Source organism: Oncorhynchus gorbuscha, unplaced genomic scaffold (genome assembly GCF_021184085.1).
Source record: "Oncorhynchus gorbuscha isolate QuinsamMale2020 ecotype Even-year unplaced genomic scaffold, OgorEven_v1.0 Un_scaffold_1983, whole genome shotgun sequence".
NCBI classification, from domain to species: domain Eukaryota; kingdom Metazoa; phylum Chordata; class Actinopteri; order Salmoniformes; family Salmonidae; genus Oncorhynchus; species Oncorhynchus gorbuscha.
In genome coordinates, this window is record NW_025746610.1 from 90,142 (window position 1) to 99,914 (window position 9,773).

The 9,773-nt window shown below is 47.7% G+C and overlaps 1 long non-coding RNA gene across 1 annotated transcript; it reads right to left on the bottom strand.

Moving 5' to 3' along the window:
• Positions 1-429: 429 nt before the first annotated feature.
• On the bottom strand, positions 430-1,316 carry LOC124024731. Its single transcript, XR_006837055.1, has 2 exons — positions 663-1,316; positions 430-602 (listed from the first exon to the last, which is right to left on the bottom strand). It is a non-coding gene; the product is annotated as an uncharacterized LOC124024731 (long non-coding RNA).
• Positions 1,317-9,773: the final 8,457 nt, after the last annotated feature.

Sequence of the window (9,773 nt, forward strand, 5' to 3'; positions counted from 1 at the left end):
CCACTGACAAGTCATGTGAAGTGTATTGGAACAAACCAAGGCTACTGCATATAGCTCACTATATGGTGGTATTCAAGATGAGGTTAATCAATAGATGCAAACTGATATTTTGATTAGCTATGTAGCTAAAGATACTGTACACCGTGTGTGTGTGTGTGTGTGTGTGTGTGTGTGTGTGTGTGTGTGTGTGTGTGTGTGTGTGTGTGTGTGTGTGTGTGTGTGTGTGTGTGTGTGTGTGTGTCATTAAGCCACAAAGCACTTCCCAACTGTGTTATTCTCACCAGATCATGTTGAAGGATGCACCACGACTACTAGGCACACTTATTAATAAATCAATGCACAGCTACACTTTCTCAATAATTATCTGAGAGACTAGTCCAGGACCCGAGCCAGATAAGTGAAGAAGAGTGTTGGCCAGGACACAATTCATTCCAGATGTATATCTTTATTCATTAAACCGAGGTTCCTCAATGGGACCAGTAGCTTCGGAAATGAAACGTGTAAGTAATGTAATTGGAACACGTGAGCCCAATACATACCAGAAACCTGCCCCCCATAGAAGTGTGTGTCGGTGTGACAAGCCTCATCAATAACTCCTCCACCTCTAGTCACAGGGAGGAAGTGTGTGTCAGTGTGACAAGCCTGATCAATAACTCCTCCACCTCTAGTCACAGGGAGGAAGTGTGTGTCAGTGTGACAAGCCTGATCAATAACTCCTCCACCTCTAGTCACAGGGAGGAAGTGTGTCAAACACAGGGTGGAAACCCCCAGGTGTGTGGGAACTCATTTCATTGAAAACATACTAAAACCCTTCCAATTGAAGTGTGTGTCATGCATCATATGTGCCAACCCAGTGAGAAAATGTGTCACATTAGATGGATAAAACCCAGGTGGACGTGGACCTTATATGGAACCATGTGTGTGTGTAAAACCCCAGGTTGATGGAGAACTCTAGCTGAGCTCACTTCCTGCCAAGTCCCAAGTTAGTGAATGTACCCTCTGGACACCTACAGCATGATCACACACACACACACACACACACACACACACACACACACACACACACACACACACACACACACACACACACACACACACACACACACACACACAGTGTCTCTCATTCCTCTGGGTTGCAGTCAGTCTCACATACACTAGGCCTGTATGTGTCTGTGTGGTTTGTTCTTTATGGTCTCAGTCGATCATAAAGCTCATGTTTGATCACTAGGGAGGAGGACTCCACGTCCTCATCCACCCCCCGGGGGCAGGGAGTTTAACAACACACACAGAATTCCCCCCACACACATCCACAGAGAGAGAGAATCCACACACCCACAGAGAGATTTCCCCCACACACAGAGGGAGAGAATCACCACACACACACAGAGGAAGCCCCAGCGCTACTCCTCCCCCAGCCCCTCTAGAGACTTTTAAAAACAGTGTAGGAAAACAAGGAAGCATGTTCTACTTGATGTCTTTAGTCTTTACTGACGGGTCCATTGATTTCTGCAAAATACAAACAGGTCTGCGTTGTGGGAGGAGGAGGGGTGTCAGAGAGGGTCTGTGACCCAAAAAGGCACCATGTTCCTATATAGTGCACTACTTTTGACCAGAGCCCCCATAGGGCCCTATTCCCTACATAGTGCACTACATTTGACCAGAGTCTGGTGTGTTCATAAGTAGTGGACTATATAGGGAATATGGTGCCATTTGGGATGCAAGCAGTTTCCAAGAGGAGTTGACCAACCAACACGGCTGAGCATGTCGCTACACGTGCTGCTGCTGCTGCTGCTGATGGGACTCTCCAAAAGGCACAGGCGGGCTCCAAAACAAATGCTAGTGGTAGCAGTTAGGGTCCAAGGGAATTCAACTCCAGGCCTGGAACGCCAAAGTACTCCTGGTTTAGTTCATTGATTGATTGAATCATGTCTCTGATTGGCCAGAGAGTCTAATCATCTGGCGATGTCATCACCGGGTTTTAATTAGTCTGATTAGAAGGAGCGAGAGAGAAAGAAACCCAGGAGACTTGAAGTCCTCCCGGACTGGAGTGGACTGTCCCTGTTGTAGCAGGGCAGAAACTGAAGAGAGGAGAAACAGCATATACAAAAATATCCTTTAGAATAGAATTTACAAAAAGAGAGATTATTATTACACAATCTTGAGCCTGTTTGCCATCTCAGCGAGAGGACGGCGCTATGCCAGGTCCAGCTGATTCAAAACCTTTACACGTCATTACAACAAAACCCTGCAATATTTGCTAGAACAAGAGGGCAAATCATTTACAGTAGGAGGAACATTGGGGAGGGGGAGGGGTGTCACGGACAGACTAGTTACATCTTCTGTTAATACGAATATTTAGAGGGAGCACATTAAATATTATATACCTAGTTGCCCTGTACATGTAGAAAACAATGCATATATAGCTATCGAGAAGTTAGCAAAAAAAAATGAATCAAAATAATATAACAGTAGTCCTCTGTCCCTAGTGATACATGTCTTCTTCTGTAATGTCATAATACAAGTCTAAAAGTACAGAAGATAAGAAAGTCAAGTATTTTTCTGGAATAGAAAACTAAACTAAAAGATGAATTGGGATCCAATGTGACGGATTGTTTCGGACTAAGAGTCAAATCCTAACTTGCACTTAAGACAAATTCTCTCCCATTCACATCCTCATGACTAAGTGAAAATTCAACTTAAGTGGAAGCTAGGATTTGCCCCCAAAGGGAATAAGGCAGGTTTGTATGGTCCCAGCAGAGAAGGAGATAACATCCCAAATGACACACTATTCCCTAAGTAGTGCACTACTTTTGACCAGAGCCCTATGGTCCCTGGTCAAAAGTAGTGCACTATATAGGGAATGGAGTTCCATTTGGGAAACACTTAATAGCACCAGCACACAGACAGCCCCTGGCAACTGGCACAAGTACAGCAGAAAGGTGTACCGTTGCATCCTGGGTAGATTATCTAAATTGCTTTGCAGATTGTGTTTTAGGCTTGGTCTCAAATGGCACCCTGTTACCTACGTGTACAAGAATATACAGTGCACTATTTAGGGAATAGGGTGCCATTTCACATCTGCCCTATTAGTTAGGAAAAGGTGTCAGTGTCCAAGGATGGGACAGCACCCAGTCATCTCCTTCATACACAGTGGCCCTTGTAAGAGACAAGGTGAGGATCAAGGAGAAGGGTGGAGGAGGGCAGTGAAGGGGGCTATAGGTAGAAGTCATGATCATGTCCACTGTGTAGGGGGCTATAGGTAGAAGCCATGATCATGTCCACTGTGTAGGGGGCTATCGGTAGAAGCCATGATCATGTCCACTGTGTAGGGGGCTATCGGTAGAAGCCATGATCATGTCCACTGTGTAGGGGCTATAGGTAGAAGCCATGATCATGTCCACTGTGTAGGGGGCTATCGGTAGAAGCCATGATCATGTCCACTGTGTAGGGGCTATCGGTAGAAGCCATGATCATGTCCACTGTGTAGGGGGCTATCGGTAGAAGCCATGATCATGTCCACTGTGAAGGGGCTATAGGTAGAAGCCATGATCATGTCCACTGTGTAGGGGGCTCCCTGGGGCCTTTGGGTTGTGTGCAGCGGTTACCGTATCCTGGAAGACAAGAGAAGAACAGTGTTACGATTAAAGCCTTTGGGACTTTTTCTAGAGACCAGCGGCCAGGAAACACCTGACCAGGAAACATTCTGGTTCTGGGTTGTGGTTATATGTTTTGACTAGAGACCAGCGTTGTCCTGGTCAGGAAACATTCTGGTTCTTGGTTGTGGTTATATGTTTTGACTAGAGACCAGCGTTGTCCTGGTCTGGGTTGTGGTTATATGTTTTGAAACATTCTGGTTCTTGGTTGTGGTTATATGTTTTGACTAGAGACCAGCGTTGTCCTGGTCAGGAACAACTCAGGGCCCTAGTTATAGTAAACAACTATAGACACAACATGACCATATTTACTATCACTTTCCCTCGTCCTCTCACTCACCCATCTCTGAGGAAGCCTTGCTCTCTGCTGTGCTGTCTACTACTGTGGTGTTGGTAGGTGATGTTTCCAGTCCTGCTGCATCTGAAATCTTCTTACTCCTCTCTCCTGACGGTTCTAGGACACAAACACACTGTGTCAGGTTTCCCTGTCACGCAGTAACACACACCACAACACACAGTGTCAGGTTTCCCTGTCACGCAGTAACACACACCACAACACACAGTGTCAGGTTTCCCTGTCACGCAGTAACACACACCACAACACACAGTGTCAGGTTTCCCTGTCACACAGTAACACAACACACAGTGTCAGGTTTCCCTGTCACGCAGTAACACACACCACACCACAACACACAGTGTCAGGTTTCCCTGTCACACAGTAACACACACCACACCACACAGTGTCAGGTTTCCCTGTCACGCAGTAACACACACACACACACACACACACACACACACACACACACACACACACACACACACACACACACAGGTTTCCCTGTCACACAGTAACACACACCACAACACAACACACAGTGTCAGGTTTCCCTGTCACGCAGTAACACACACACACACACACACAATGTCAGGTTTCCCTGTCACACAGTAACACACACACACACACAACACACACAGTGTCAGGTTTCCCTGTCACGCAGTAACACACACACACACACACACACACACACACACACACACACACACACACACACACACACACACACACACACACACACACACACACAGTGTCAGGTTTAACACACACACACACAAACACACTGTCACACAGTAACACACACACACAAACACACAGTGTCAGGTTTCCCTGTCACACAGTAACACACACACACAAACACACAGTGTCAGGTTTCCCTGTCACACAGTAACACACACACACACACACACACACACACACACACACACACACACACACACACACACACACACACACACACACACACACACACACACACACACACACACACACACACACACACACACACACACACACAGGGTTCACCTGTCACACACACACACACACAGCTGTTCCTTTAATAAATGCCTACAGTCTTATCATTTCAGGGCCATTTGTGGAACAGTGTACACCTCCAGCAGACTAACTAGGAAACCTAATAAAACCAAGCAGGGTAAAAGATCAGCTTGGAGAAGTGTCAGATGAATACTACATTGGTAATTAGGTTACGCAGACAGACTGTCTCTCTGCTCCCGATTCCAGACACGACAAAACTCCTTCCAGACACGACAAAACTCCTTCCAGACACGACAAAACTCCTTCCAGACACGACAAAACTCCTTCCAGACACGACAAAACTCCTTCCAGACACGACAAAACTCCTTCCAGACACGACAAAACTCCTTCCAGACACGACAAAACTCCTTCCAGACACGACAAAACTCCTTCCAGACACGACAAAACTCCTTCCAGACACGACAGACAGACAAAACTCCTTCCAGACACGACAGACAGACAAAACTCCTTCCAGACACGACAGACAGACAAAACTCCTTCCAGACACGACAGACAGACAAAACTCCTTCCAGACACGACAGACAGACAAAACTCCTTCCAGACCAGACAAAACTCCTTCCAGACCAGACAAAACTCCTTCCAGACCAGACAAAACTCCTTCCAGACCAGACAAAACTCCTTCCAGACCAGACAAAACTCCTTCCAGACCAGACAAAACTCCTTCCAGACCAGACAAAACTCCTTCCAGACCAGACAAAACTCCTTCCAGACACGACAGACAGACAAAACTCCTTCCAGACCAGACAAAACTCCTTCCAGACCAGACAGACAGACAGAACTCCTTCCAGACATTTTAGATCATTTAATGACATCAATGATTCATTTTCATGGAGATCTGTGCAGAACAGAGTGATGTTTTACAGCCAAACCCCTGCTCTCTCCTAATCACCCATCTGAACAGAGTGATGTTTTACAGCCAAACCCCTGCTCTCTCCTAATCACCCATCTGAACAGAGTGATGTTTTACAGCCAAACCCCTGCTCTCTCCTAATCACCCATCTGAACAGAGTGATGTTTCCCAGCCAAACCCCTGCTCTCTCCTAATCACCCATCTGAACAGAGTGATGTTTTACAGCCAAACCCCTGCTCTCTCCTAATCACCCATCTGAACAGAGTGATGTTTCCCAGCCAAACCCCTGCTCTCTCCTAATCACCCATCTGAACAGAGTGATGTTTCCCAGCCAAACCCCTGCTCTCTCCTAATCACCCATCTGAACAGAGTGATGTTTCCCAGCCAAACCCCTGCTCTCTCCTAATCACCCATCTGAACAGAGTGATGTTTCCCAGCCAAACCCCTGCTCTCTTCTAATCACCCATCTGAACAGAGTGATGTTTCCCAGCCAAACCCCTGCTCTCTCCTAATCACCCATCTAAACAGAGTGATGTTTCCCAGCCAAACCCCTGCTCTCTCCTAATCACCCATCTGAACATCAGAACAGAGTGATGTTTCCCAGCCAAACCCCTGCTCTCTCCTAATCACCCATCTGAACATCAGAACAGAGTGATGTTTTACAGCCAAACCCCTGCTCTCTCCTAATCACCCATCTGAACAGAGTGATGTTTCCCAGCCAAACCCCTGCTCTCTCCTAATCACCCATCTGAACATCAGAACAGAGTGATGTTTCCCAGCCAAACCCCTGCTCTCTCCTAATCACCCATCTGAACATCAGAACAGAGTGATGTTTCCCAGCCAAACCCCTGCTCTCTCCTAATCACCCATCTGAACATCAGAACAGAGTGATGTTTCCCAGCCAAACCCCTGCTCTCTCCTAATCACCCATCTGAACAGAGTGATGTTTTACAGCCAAACCTCTGCTCTCTCCTAATCACCCATCTGAACAGAGTGATGTTTCCCAGCCAAACCCTGCTCTCTCCTAATCACCCATCTGAACAGTGATGTTTTACAGCCAAACCCCTGCTCTCTCCTAATCACCCATCTGAACAGAGTGATGTTTTACAGCCAAACCCCTGCTCTCTCCTAATCACCCATCTGAACAGAGTGATGTTTTACAGCCAAACCCCTGCTCTCTCCTAATCACCCATCTGAACAGAGTGATGTTTCCCAGCCAAACCCCTGCTCTCTCCTAATCACCCATCTGAACAGAGTGATGTTTCCCAGCCAAACCCTGCTCTCTCCTAATCACCCATCTGAACAGAGTGATGTTTTACAGCCAAACCCTGCTCTCTCCTAATCACCCATCTGAACAGAGTGATGTTTTACAGCCAAACCCCTGCTCTCTCCTAATCACCCATCTGAACAGAGTGATGTTTCCCAGCCAAACCCCTGCTCTCTCCTAATCACCCATCTGAACAGAGTGATGTTTCCCAGCCAAACCCCTGCTCTCTCCTAATCACCCATCTGAACAGAGTGATGTTTCCCAGCCAAACCCCTGCTCTCTCCTAATCACCCATCTGAACAGAGTGATGTTTCCCAGCCAAACCCCTGCTCTCTCCTAATCACCCATCTGAACAGAGTGATGTTTCCCAGCCAAACCCCTGCTCTCTCCTAATCACCCATCTGAACAGAGTGATGTTTCCCAGCCAAACCCTGCTCTCTCCTAATCACCCATCTGAACAGAGTGATGTTTCCCAGCCAAACCCTGCTCTCTCCTAATCACCCATCTGAACAGAGTGATGTTTCCCAGCCAAACCCCTGCTCTCTCCTAATCACCCATCTGAACAGAGTGATGTTTTAGCCAAACCCCTGCTCTCTCCTAATCACCCATCTGAACAGAGTGATGTTTACAGCCAAACCCCTGCTCTCTCCTAATCACCCATCTGAACAGAGTGATGTTTCCCAGCCAAACCCCTGCTCTCTCCTAATCACCCATCTGAACAGAGTGATGTTTACAGCCAAACCCCTGCTCTCTCCTAATCACCCATCTGAACAGAGTGATGTTTCCCAGCCAAACCCCTGCTCTCTCCTAATCACCCATCTGAACAGAGTGATGTTTCCCAGCCAAACCCTGCTCTCTCCTAATCACCCATCTGAACAGAGTGATGTTTACAGCCAAACCCTGCTCTCTCCTAATCACCCATCTGAACAGAGTGATGTTTCCCAGCCAAACCCCTGCTCTCTCCTAATCACCCATCTGAACAGAGTGATGAACAGCCCCTCACTGGAGACTGTAAAGATGTGTCAGGGGTCCTGAGATCATCAAAAGGTTCTACAGCTGCACCATCGACTGTTTGCATCACTGCCTGGTTTGGCAACTGCTCGGCATCTGACACAAGACACTACCAAGGGTAGTGAGAACAGCCCAGTACATCACTGGGGCCAAGCTTCCTGCCAGCCAGGACCTCTATACCAGGCCTCAGACCACAAGGCACTACAGAGGGTAGTCCCAACAGCCCAGTACATCACTGGGGCCAAGCTTCCTGCCAGCCAGGACCTCTATACCAGGCCTCAGACCACAAGGCACTACAGAGGGTAGTGAGAACAGCCCAGTACATCACTGGGGCCAAGCTTCCTGCCAGCCAGGACCTCTATACCAGGCCTGGACCACAAGGCACACAGAGGGAGTGCGAACAGCCCAGTACATCACTGGGGCCAAGCTTCCTGCCATCCAGGACCTCCTATATCAGGCCTCAGACCACAAGGCACTACAGAGGGTAGTGAACAGCCCAGTACATCACTGGGGCCAAGCTTCCTGCCATCCAGGACCTCTATACCAGGCGTTGTCAGAGGAAAGCCCTAAAAATGTCAAAGACTCCAGCCACCCTGGTCATAGACTGTTCTCTCTGCTACCACACGGCAAAGCGGTACCGTAGCGCCAAGTCCTCGGTCCAAGAGGCTTCTAAATACTACCTCAACTAACCGGCACATCGACTCTGCATCGGTACCCCCATGTATATAGTCTGGCCATAGTTATTTCACTGCTGCTCTTTAATTACTTGTTACTTTTCTCTCATTCTCCTCCGTATTTGTCTGAAACTGCATTGTTGTTTAGGGGCTCGTGGTAAGCATTTCACTGTCATACACACCTGTTGTATTCGCATGTGACTAATAAGATGTCATTTGATGTTTTACAGCCAAACCCCCTGGCACTCTCCTGATCACCCATCTGAGAGGGAGGGACAAAACCACATCTGAGACTGATTGGACCAAATGGCCACTCTATCCCCTTTCATAGTGCACTACTTAGGACCAGGGCCCATGCTATATAGGAATAGGGTTCCATTTGGGATGCATCCTAGGGCTTATGTTGGGTAATGAGACCCCGCCTCAAGCCATCAGAGGCAGCATGGGCAGCCAATCATTTAGCCTAAACACTGAAGAGATGAGCCACCTACCTCTCTTTGCTATCTGTGCCTGTACTCCTCTGCTCCTGTGAGAGGACTACAGACTGGGGCTGAAGAGATGGAGGAGAGGACGGAGGACAGATTAAATAACAGGGCTGAAAAGAGATGATGGAGGAGAAGAAGGACACAGATGGAGATGATGGAGGAGACGGAGGACACAGATTAATAACAGGGCTGAAGAAGAGATGGAGGAAGATGATGATGGAGATTGAGGACACAAATTAACAAGGGTTGAAGAAGAGACGGAGGACACAGATTCAATAACAGGCTGAAGAAGAGATGATGGAGGAGAGAGACGGAGGACACAGATTAATAACAGGGCTGAAAGAGATGATGGAGGAGAGGCGGAGGACTGAATTAATAACAGGGCTGAAGAAAGATGATGGAGAGAGAGACGGAGAGGACACAGATTAATAACAGGGCTGAAG